Here is a 9,429-nt window from a genome sequence, read left to right as displayed (position 1 = left end):
GGTAGTTCACGGCTGTGGCTACCTCTGTGTCGGCATACGGCAGGCAGTCCGTCCGACCAGAATTGTATTATTTATTATTATATACCTACCACCTAACCGTGGTTTTTTTTTCATTCTTTATACCGTCATAGTGTCATCCTAATTGTTACGAGTATACTACTATCTCTTTATCAACCAGTGTACAGTGCGGTAGTTCACGGCTGTGGCTACCTCTGTGTCGGCACACGGCAGGCAGTCCGTCCGACCAGAATTGTATTATTTATTATTATATACCTACCACCTAACCGTGGTTTTTTTTTCATTCTTTATACCGTCATAGTGTCATCCTAATTGTTACGAGTATACTACTATCTCTTTATCAACCAGTGTACAGTGCGGTAGTTCACGGCTGTGGCTACCTCTGTGTCGGCACACGGCAGGCAGTCCGTCCGACCAGAATTGTATTATTTATTATTATATACCTACCACCTAACCGTGGTTTTTTTTTCATTCTTTATACCGTCATAGTGTCATCCTAATTGTTACGAGTATACTACTATCTCTTTATCAACCAGTGTACAGTGCGGTAGTTCACGGCTGTGGCTACCTCTGTGTCGGCACACGGCAGGCAGTCCGTCCGACCAGAATTGTATTATTTATTATTATATACCTACCACCTAACCGTGGTTTTTTTTTCATTCTTTATACCGTCATAGTGTCATCCTAATTGTTACGAGTATACTACTATCTCTTTATCAACCAGTGTACAGTGCGGTAGTTCACGGCTGTGGCTACCTCTGTGTCGGCACACGGCAGGCAGTCCGTCCGACCAGAATTGTATTATTTATTATTATATACCTACCACCTAACCGTGGTTTTTTTTTCATTCTTTATACCGTCATAGTGTCATCCTAATTGTTACGAGTATACTACTATCTCTTTATCAACCAGTGTACAGTGCGGTAGTTCACGGCTGTGGCTACCTCTGTGTCGGCAGTCGGCAGGCAGTCCGTCCATCCATAATTGTATTATTATTATAATATATACCACCTAACTGTGGTTTTTTTTGCATTCTTTATACCGTCGTCATAGTGTCATACTAGTTGTTACGAGTATACTACTATCTCTTTATCAACCAGTGTACAGTGCGGTAGTTCACGGCTGTGGCTACCTCTGTGTCGGCAGTCGGCAGGCAGTCCGTCCATCCATAATTGTATTATTATTATAATATATACCACCTAACCGTGGTTTTTTTTTCATTCTTTATACCGTCGTCATAGTGTCATACTAGTTGTTACGAGTATACTACTATCTCTTTATCAACCAGTGTACAGTGCGGTAGTTCACGGCTGTGGCTACCTCTGTGTCGGCAGTCGGCAGGCAGTCCGTCCATCCATAATTGTATTATTATTATAATATATACCACCTAACCGTGGTTTTTTTTTCATTCTTTATACCGTCGTCATAGTGTCATACTAGTTGTTACGAGTATACTACTATCTCTTTATCAACCAGTGTACAGTGCGGTAGTTCACGGCTGTGGCTACCTCTGTGTCGGCAGTCGGCAGGCAGTCCGTCCATCCATAATTGTATTATTATTATAATATATACCACCTAACCGTGGTTTTTTTTTCATTCTTTATACCGTCGTCATAGTGTCATACTAGTTGTTACGAGTATACTACTATCTCTTTATCAACCAGTGTACAGTGCGGTAGTTCACGGCTGTGGCTACCTCTGTGTCGGCAGTCGGCAGGCAGTCCGTCCATCCATAATTGTATTATTATTATAATATATACCACCTAACCGTGGTTTTTTTATACCACCTAACCGTGGCAGTCCGTCCATAATTGTATACTAGTATCCAATCCATCCATCTCCATTGTTTACCTGAGGTGCCTTTTAGTTCTGCCTATAAAATATGGAGAACAAAAAAGTTGAGGTTCCAAAATTAGGGAAAGATCAAGATCCACTTCCACCTCGTGCTGAAGCTGCTGCCACTAGTCATGGCCGAGACGATGAAATGCCAGCAACGTCGTCTGCCAAGGCCGATGCCCAATGTCATAGTACAGAGCATGTCAAATCCAAAACACCAAATATCAGAAAAAAAAGGACTCCAAAACCTAAAATAAAATTGTCGGAGGAGAAGCGTAAACTTGCCAATATGCCATTTACCACACGGAGTGGCAAGGAACGGCTGAGGCCCTGGCCTATGTTCATGGCTAGTGGTTCAGCTTCACATGAGGATGGAAGCACTCAGCCTCTCGCTAGAAAACTGAAAAGACTCAAGCTGGCAAAAGCACCGCAAAGAACTGTGCGTTCTTTGAAATCCCAAATCCACAAGGAGAGTCCAATTGTGTCGTTTGCGATGCCTGACCTTCCCAACACTGGACGTGAAGAGCATGCGCCTTCCACTATTTGCATGCCCCCTGCAAGTGCTGGAAGGAGCACCCGCAGTCCAGTTCCTGATAGTCAGATTGAAGATGTCAGTGTTGAAGTACACCAGGATGAGGAGGATATGGGTGTTGCTGGCGCTGGGGAGGAAATTGACCAGGAGGATTCTGATGGTGAGGTGGTTTGTTTAAGTCAGGCACCCGGGGAGACACCTGTTGTCCGTGGGAGGAATATGGCCGTTGACATGCCAGGTGAAAATACCAAAAAAATCAGCTCTTCGGTGTGGAGGTATTTCACCAGAAATGCGGACAACAGGTGTCAAGCCGTGTGTTCCCTTTGTCAAGCTGTAATAAGTAGGGGTAAGGACGTTAACCACCTCGGAACATCCTCCCTTATACGTCACCTGCAGCGCATTCATAATAAGTCAGTGACAAGTTCAAAAACTTTGGGTGACAGCGGAAGCAGTCCACTGACCAGTAAATCCCTTCCTCTTGTAACCAAGCTCACGCAAACCACCCCACCAACTCCCTCAGTGTCAATTTCCTCCTTCCCCAGGAATGCCAATAGTCCTGCAGGCCATGTCACTGGCAAGTCTGACGAGTCCTTTCCTGCCTGGGATTCCTCCGATGCATCCTTGCGTGTAACGCCTACTGCTGCTGGCGCTGCTGTTGTTGCCGCTGGGAGTCGATGGTCATCCCAGAGGGGAAGTCGTAAGCCCACTTGTACTACTTCCAGTAAGCAATTGACTGTTCAACAGTCCTTTGCGAGGAAGATGAAATATCACAGCAGTCATCCTACTGCAAAGCGGATAACTGAGTCCTTGACAACTATGTTGGTGTTAGACGTGCGTCCGGTATCCGCCGTTAGTTCACAGGGAACTAGACAATTTATTGAGGCAGTGTGCCCCCGTTACCAAATACCATCTAGGTTCCACTTCTCTAGGCAGGCGATACCGAGAATGTACACGGACGTCAGAAAAAGACTCACCAGTGTCCTAAAAAATGCAGTTGTACCCAATGTCCACTTAACCACGGACATGTGGACAAGTGGAGCAGGGCAGGGTCAGGACTATATGACTGTGACAGCCCACTGGGTAGATGTATGGACTCCCGCCGCAAGAACAGCAGCGGCGGCACCAGTAGCAGCATCTCGCAAACGCCAACTCTTTCCTAGGCAGGCTACGCTTTGTATCACCGCTTTCCAGAATACGCACACAGCTGAAAACCTCTTACGGCAACTGAGGAAGATCATCGCGGAATGGCTTACCCCAATTGGACTCTCCTGTGGATTTGTGGCATCGGACAACGCCAGCAATATTGTGTGTGCATTAAATATGGGCAAATTCCAGCACGTCCCATGTTTTGCACATACCTTGAATTTGGTGGTGCAGAATTTTTTAAAAAACGACAGGGGCGTGCAAGAGATGCTGTCGGTGGCCAGAAAAATTGCGGGACACTTTCGGCGTACAGGCACCACGTACAGAAGACTGGAGCACCACCAAAAACTACTGAACCTGCCCTGCCATCATCTGAAGCAAGAAGTGGTAACGAGGTGGAATTCAACCCTCTATATGCTTCAGAGGTTGGAGGAGCAGCAAAAGGCCATTCAAGCCTATACAATTGAGCACGATATAGGAGATGGAATGCACCTGTCTCAAGTGCAGTGGAGAATGATTTCAACGTTGTGCAAGGTTCTGATGCCCTTTGAACTTGCCACACGTGAAGTCAGTTCAGACACTGCCAGCCTGAGTCAGGTCATTCCCCTCATCAGGCTTTTGCAGAAGAAGCTGGAGGCATTGAAGAAGGAGCTAACACGGAGCGATTCCGCTAGGCATGTGGGACTTGTGGATGCAGCCCTTAATTCGCTTAACAAGGATTCACGGGTGGTCAATCTGTTGAAATCAGAGCACTACATTTTGGCCACCGTGCTCGATCCTAGATTTAAAGCCTACCTTGGATCTCTCTTTCCGGCAGACACAGGTCTGCTGGGGTTAAAAGACCTGCTGGTGACAAAATTGTCAAGTCAAGCGGAACGCGACCTGTCAACATCTCCTCCTTCACATTCTCCCGCAACTGGGGGTGCGAGGAAAAGGCTCAGAATTCCGAGCCCACCCGCTGGCGGTGATGCAGGGCAGTCTGGAGCGACTGCTGATGCTGACATCTGGTCCGGACTGAAGGACCTGACAACGATTACGGACATGTCGTCTACTGTCACTGCATATGATTCTCTCAACATTGATAGAATGGTGGAGGATTATATGAGTGACCGCATCCAAGTAGGCACGTCACACAGTCCGTACTTATACTGGCAGGAAAAAGAGGCAATTTGGAGGCCCTTGCACAAACTGGCTTTATTCTACCTAAGTTGCCCTCCCACAAGTGTGTACTCCGAAAGAGTGTTTAGTGCCGCCGCTCACCTTGTCAGCAATCGGCGTACGAGGTTACATCCAGAAAATGTGGAGAAGATGATGTTCATTAAAATGAATTATAATCAATTCCTCCGCGGAGACATTGACCAGCAGCAATTGCCTCCACAAAGTACACAGGGAGCTGAGATGGTGGATTCCAGTGGGGACGAATTGATAATCTGTGAGGAGGGGGATGTACACGGTGATATATCGGAGGGTGAAGATGAGGTGGACATCTTGCCTCTGTAGAGCCAGTTTGTGCAAGGAGAGATTAATTGCTTCTTTTTTGGGGGGGGTCCAAACCAACCCGTCATATCAGTCACAGTCGTGTGGCAGACCCTGTCACTGAAATGATGGGTTGGTTAAAGTGTGCATGTCCTGTTTTGTTTATACAACATAAGGGTGGGTGGGAGGGCCCAAGGATAATTCCATCTTGCACCTCTTTTTTCTTTTCTTTTTCTTTGCATCATGTGCTGATTGGGGAGGGTTTTTTGGAAGGGACATCCTGCGTGACACTGCAGTGCCACTCCTAGATGGGCCCGGTGTTTGTGTCGGCCACTAGGGTCGCTAATCTTACTCACACAGCTACCTCATTGCGCCTCTTTTTTTCTTTGCGTCATGTGCTGTTTGGGGAGGGTTTTTTGGAAGGGACATCCTGCGTGACACTGCAGTGCCACTCCTAGATGTGCCCGGTGTTTGTGTCGGCCACTAGGGTCGCTAATCTTACTCACACAGTCAGCTACCTCATTGCGCCTCTTTTTTTCTTTGCGTCATGTGCTGTTTGGGGAGGGTTTTTTGGAAGGGCCATCCTGCGTGACACTGCAGTGCCACTCCTAGATGGGCCCGGTGTTTGTGTCGGCCACTAGGGTCGCTTATCTTACTCACACAGCGACCTCGGTGCAAATTTTAGGACTAAAAATAATATTGTGAGGTGTGATGTGTTCAGAATAGGCTGAAAATGAGTGTAAATTATGTTTTTTGAGGTTAATAATACTTTGGGATCAAAATTACCCCCAAATTCTATGATTTAAGCTGTTTTTTAGGGTTTTTTGAAAAAAACACCCGAATCCAAAACACACCCGAATCCGACAAAAAAAATTCGGTGAGGTTTTGCCAAAACGCGGTCGAACCCAAAACACGGCCGCGGAACCGAACCCAAAACCAAAACACAAAACCCGAAAAATTTCCGGCGCTCATCTCTAACTTACAGTAGGAGCTTTACATTCCAAAAAGATCGAGTTCTATCTAACACATTGCCCAGCAGTTCCAGTTGTTCTGGGTCACCCTTGGCTGGCCTTTCATAATCCCACCATTGATTGGCGGTCCGGGGAGATTTCACAATGGGGTACTTTTTGTGCTAAGGAATGTATTTCGTTTCCAGTTAGAGTAGCAGCTATCATTCCAGAACTCATTCCTGTGGAATACCAGGAGTTTGCCGATGTATTCTCCAAAGGCAATGCGGACATTCTGCCTCCCCATCGGCCTTATGATTGTGCTATTGAGCTAATCCCTGGTGCCGCATTGCCAAAGGGGAGATTATATGCATTGTCCGGGCCAGAAACTTCGGCTATGAATGACTATGTTCAGGAGAGCTTACAGAAAGGTTTTATTAGACCATCAAAATCCCCTTTAAGTGCTGGTTTTTTCTTTGTGGAGAAAAAGGATGGCTCGCTTAGACCATGCATAGATTTTAGAGCCTTGAATAAAATCTCAGTCAAAAACACCTATCCTTTGCCGTTGATTTCTGTACTCTTTGATCAGTTACGTTCTGCTGTGATTTTTTCTAAAATTGACCTGAGAGGAGCTTACAACCTCATCCGAATTAAATCTGGAGATGAGTGGAAGACGGCTTTCAGTACTCAGTCGGGTCACTACGAATACCTGGTGATGCCGTTCGGCCTGTCTAATGCTCCAGCAGTTTTTCACGACCTCATTAACGATGTGCTCCGTGACTTCCTAGGGAAATTCATGGTCGTTTATTTAGACGACATCTTGATTTTTTCTGAATCGATGGAACAACATATCCCCCAGGTGCGTCTGGTTCTTCAAAAGTTACGTGAGAAACATTTATATGCCAAACTGGAGAAGTGTGAATTTCACGTCACGAAAGTATCTTTTTTAGGGTACATAATTTCCCCTCAGGGATTTTCCATGGAACCTAAGAAGCTTCAGGCCATCCTTAATTGGGCGCAACCCACCAATTTAAAAGCAATTCAGCGCTTTTTAGGGTTTGCGAATTATTATAGGAGGTTCATTCATTCTTTTTCTGACCTGGTTGCTCCCATTGTGGCTCTGACAAAGAAAGGAGCGGATCCTACCAACTGGTCGCATGAAGCTGAGTTGTCCTTCCGGGCCCTGAAACAAGCCTTTGTCTCAGCTCCAGTCCTCAGACATCCTAATCCGGAATTGCCCTTTGTTGTGGAGGTTGATGCCTCAGAGGTTGGAGTGGGGGCTGTCCTTTCTCAAAAGGATCCGGTGTCTTTGGACTTACATCCTTGTGCCTTTATGTCCAGGAAGTTCTCCTCCGCTGAATCCAATTATGACGTTGGTAATCGGGAGTTACTGGCGGTAAAGTGGGCTTTTGAGGAGTGGAGGCATTGGCTGGAAGGAGCAAAGCATACTATTTCGGTATTGACTGACCATAAGAACCTGCAATACATTGAATCAGCTAAACGGCTTAATGCCCGGCAGGCATGTTGGGCATTATTTTTTACTCGTTTCAAATTTATAATCACTTTCAGGCCTGGTTCCAAGAATACTAAAGCTGATGCCCTGTCACGTAGTTTTCTTCCGGTTCACAATAACAATCCTGTTGTTACCCCAATACTTCCATCTTCGGTCATCCGGGCAGGCCTCACACAGGATTTATTTACCCAGTTAAACCAGCTTCAACACCAAGCTCCTAGATTTACTTCTGCTGGTCGTCTTTACGTTCCTGAATTTTTGAGAGCTACTGTTTTAACTGAATTCCATGACAACAAGGTTTCAGGGCATCCGGGAATCACTAAGACATTGGAGTTAGTCTCTCGCTCAGTATGGTGGCCTAGTATGTCTAAAGACGTTAGGGAATTTGTTTTTTCATGTCAGGTTTGTGCACAGCATAAGGTTCCCCGTTCCTTGCCTATCGGGCAACTTATGCCCTTAAGTGTCCCTCTCAGGCCATGGTCTCATATTTCCATGGATTTTGTGGTTGACCTTCCCCTTTCAGCCGGATTCCGAGTCATATGGGTGGTAGTGGACCGTTTTAGTAAAATGGTTCATTTTATTGCTCTTCCCCGATTGCCTTCTGCTCAAGGGTTGGCAGTTTTGTTCCTCTGCCATGTGTTTAGGCTTCATGGGTTACCCACTGATATTGTTTCTGATCGGGGTCCACAATTCATCGCACAATTCTGGAGATGTTTTTGTGCTTCATTAAAGATGAAACTGTCATTAACATCCGGTTATCACCCACAATCCAACGGGCAAACCGAACGAGTTAACCAGTCATTAAAACAATATCTGCGCTTGTATTCAGCCAAACTCCAGAATGATTGGTCCGAGTTTCTTCCTTTGGCTGAATGTGCTTACAATAATTCCTGTCATTCCTCCACTAAAGAGTCTCCATTCTTTTCAGTTTTTGGTTTTCACCCCAGAGCTAATTCTTTTTTTCATCATTCTCCAGTCTCCTCGCTGGCATTGACCTCCCATCTCAGAGCAATTTGGAAAAAAGTGCACCTTGCTCTCAGAAAAGCGGCCTTTCGAGAAAAGACATTTTCTGACAGGCTCCGACGACCTTGCACTTTTAAGGTGGGAGACAAGGTGTGGTTGTCAACTCGCAACATCAGGCTTCGACAATCCTCGGCTAGACTGGGACCCAAATTTATTGGACCATTTCTTATTATTAAAAGAGTCAACCCAGTTGCCTTTCGGCTACGTTTACCAAGATCTCTCAAGATTGGAAATACGTTTCATTGTTCCCTGTTGAAACAATACGTTTCTTCCAGTAGATTTCCTTGGAGGATCTCTCAGGGTAGATCTCCAGTGGATGTACAGGGACAACAGGAGTTCTTGGTAGAGAAAGTTCTTGATTCCAAATTGTCCCGGGGTCGGCTTTATTTTTTAGTTCACTGGAAAGGCTATGGTCCGGAGGAAAGGTCTTGGGTCCTAGATAAGGATCTTCATGCCCCTAGGCTCAAGAGGGCATTTTTTCGGGAATTTCCTCAGAAGCCTGGCTTTAGGGGTTCCTTGACCCCTCCTCAAGGGGGGGGGGTACTGTTAGGCGCCGGGGTCCGCATGTCCGCGCGGCCCGACGCCTAGCAACTAGGGACGCCGTGCACGTTCAGCCGCCGGCTCCCTAGCAACGCTAGACGCCGGGCGCGCTGAGCCGCACGGACCCTAGCAACGGGGACGCCACAGGCGGACCGCGTTCCCCGTTGCAGGGCCTAATTTACAAGCACACACACTTGTCCTCTGGCCGTGCAGCAAGGCAGCTGCACGGCATTTATTCCCAATCAGGCTCTAAGCAGCTGATTGGAGGACTCCCTGTTAAATACCTTCCCAGTACTTCTCACAGACGCCGGTAATAGCTTCCTGCATGCTGCTTTGGTTTGCTGAGAGTCTGTTCTAGTCCTGCTGTATCCGGTCATTCCTGTCCTCAGAAGTCCTGTATT

Source organism: Pseudophryne corroboree, chromosome 9 (assembly GCF_028390025.1).
Source record: "Pseudophryne corroboree isolate aPseCor3 chromosome 9, aPseCor3.hap2, whole genome shotgun sequence".
In the NCBI taxonomy this organism is placed as follows: domain Eukaryota; kingdom Metazoa; phylum Chordata; class Amphibia; order Anura; family Myobatrachidae; genus Pseudophryne; species Pseudophryne corroboree.
This window is presented reverse-complemented; position numbering follows the sequence as displayed.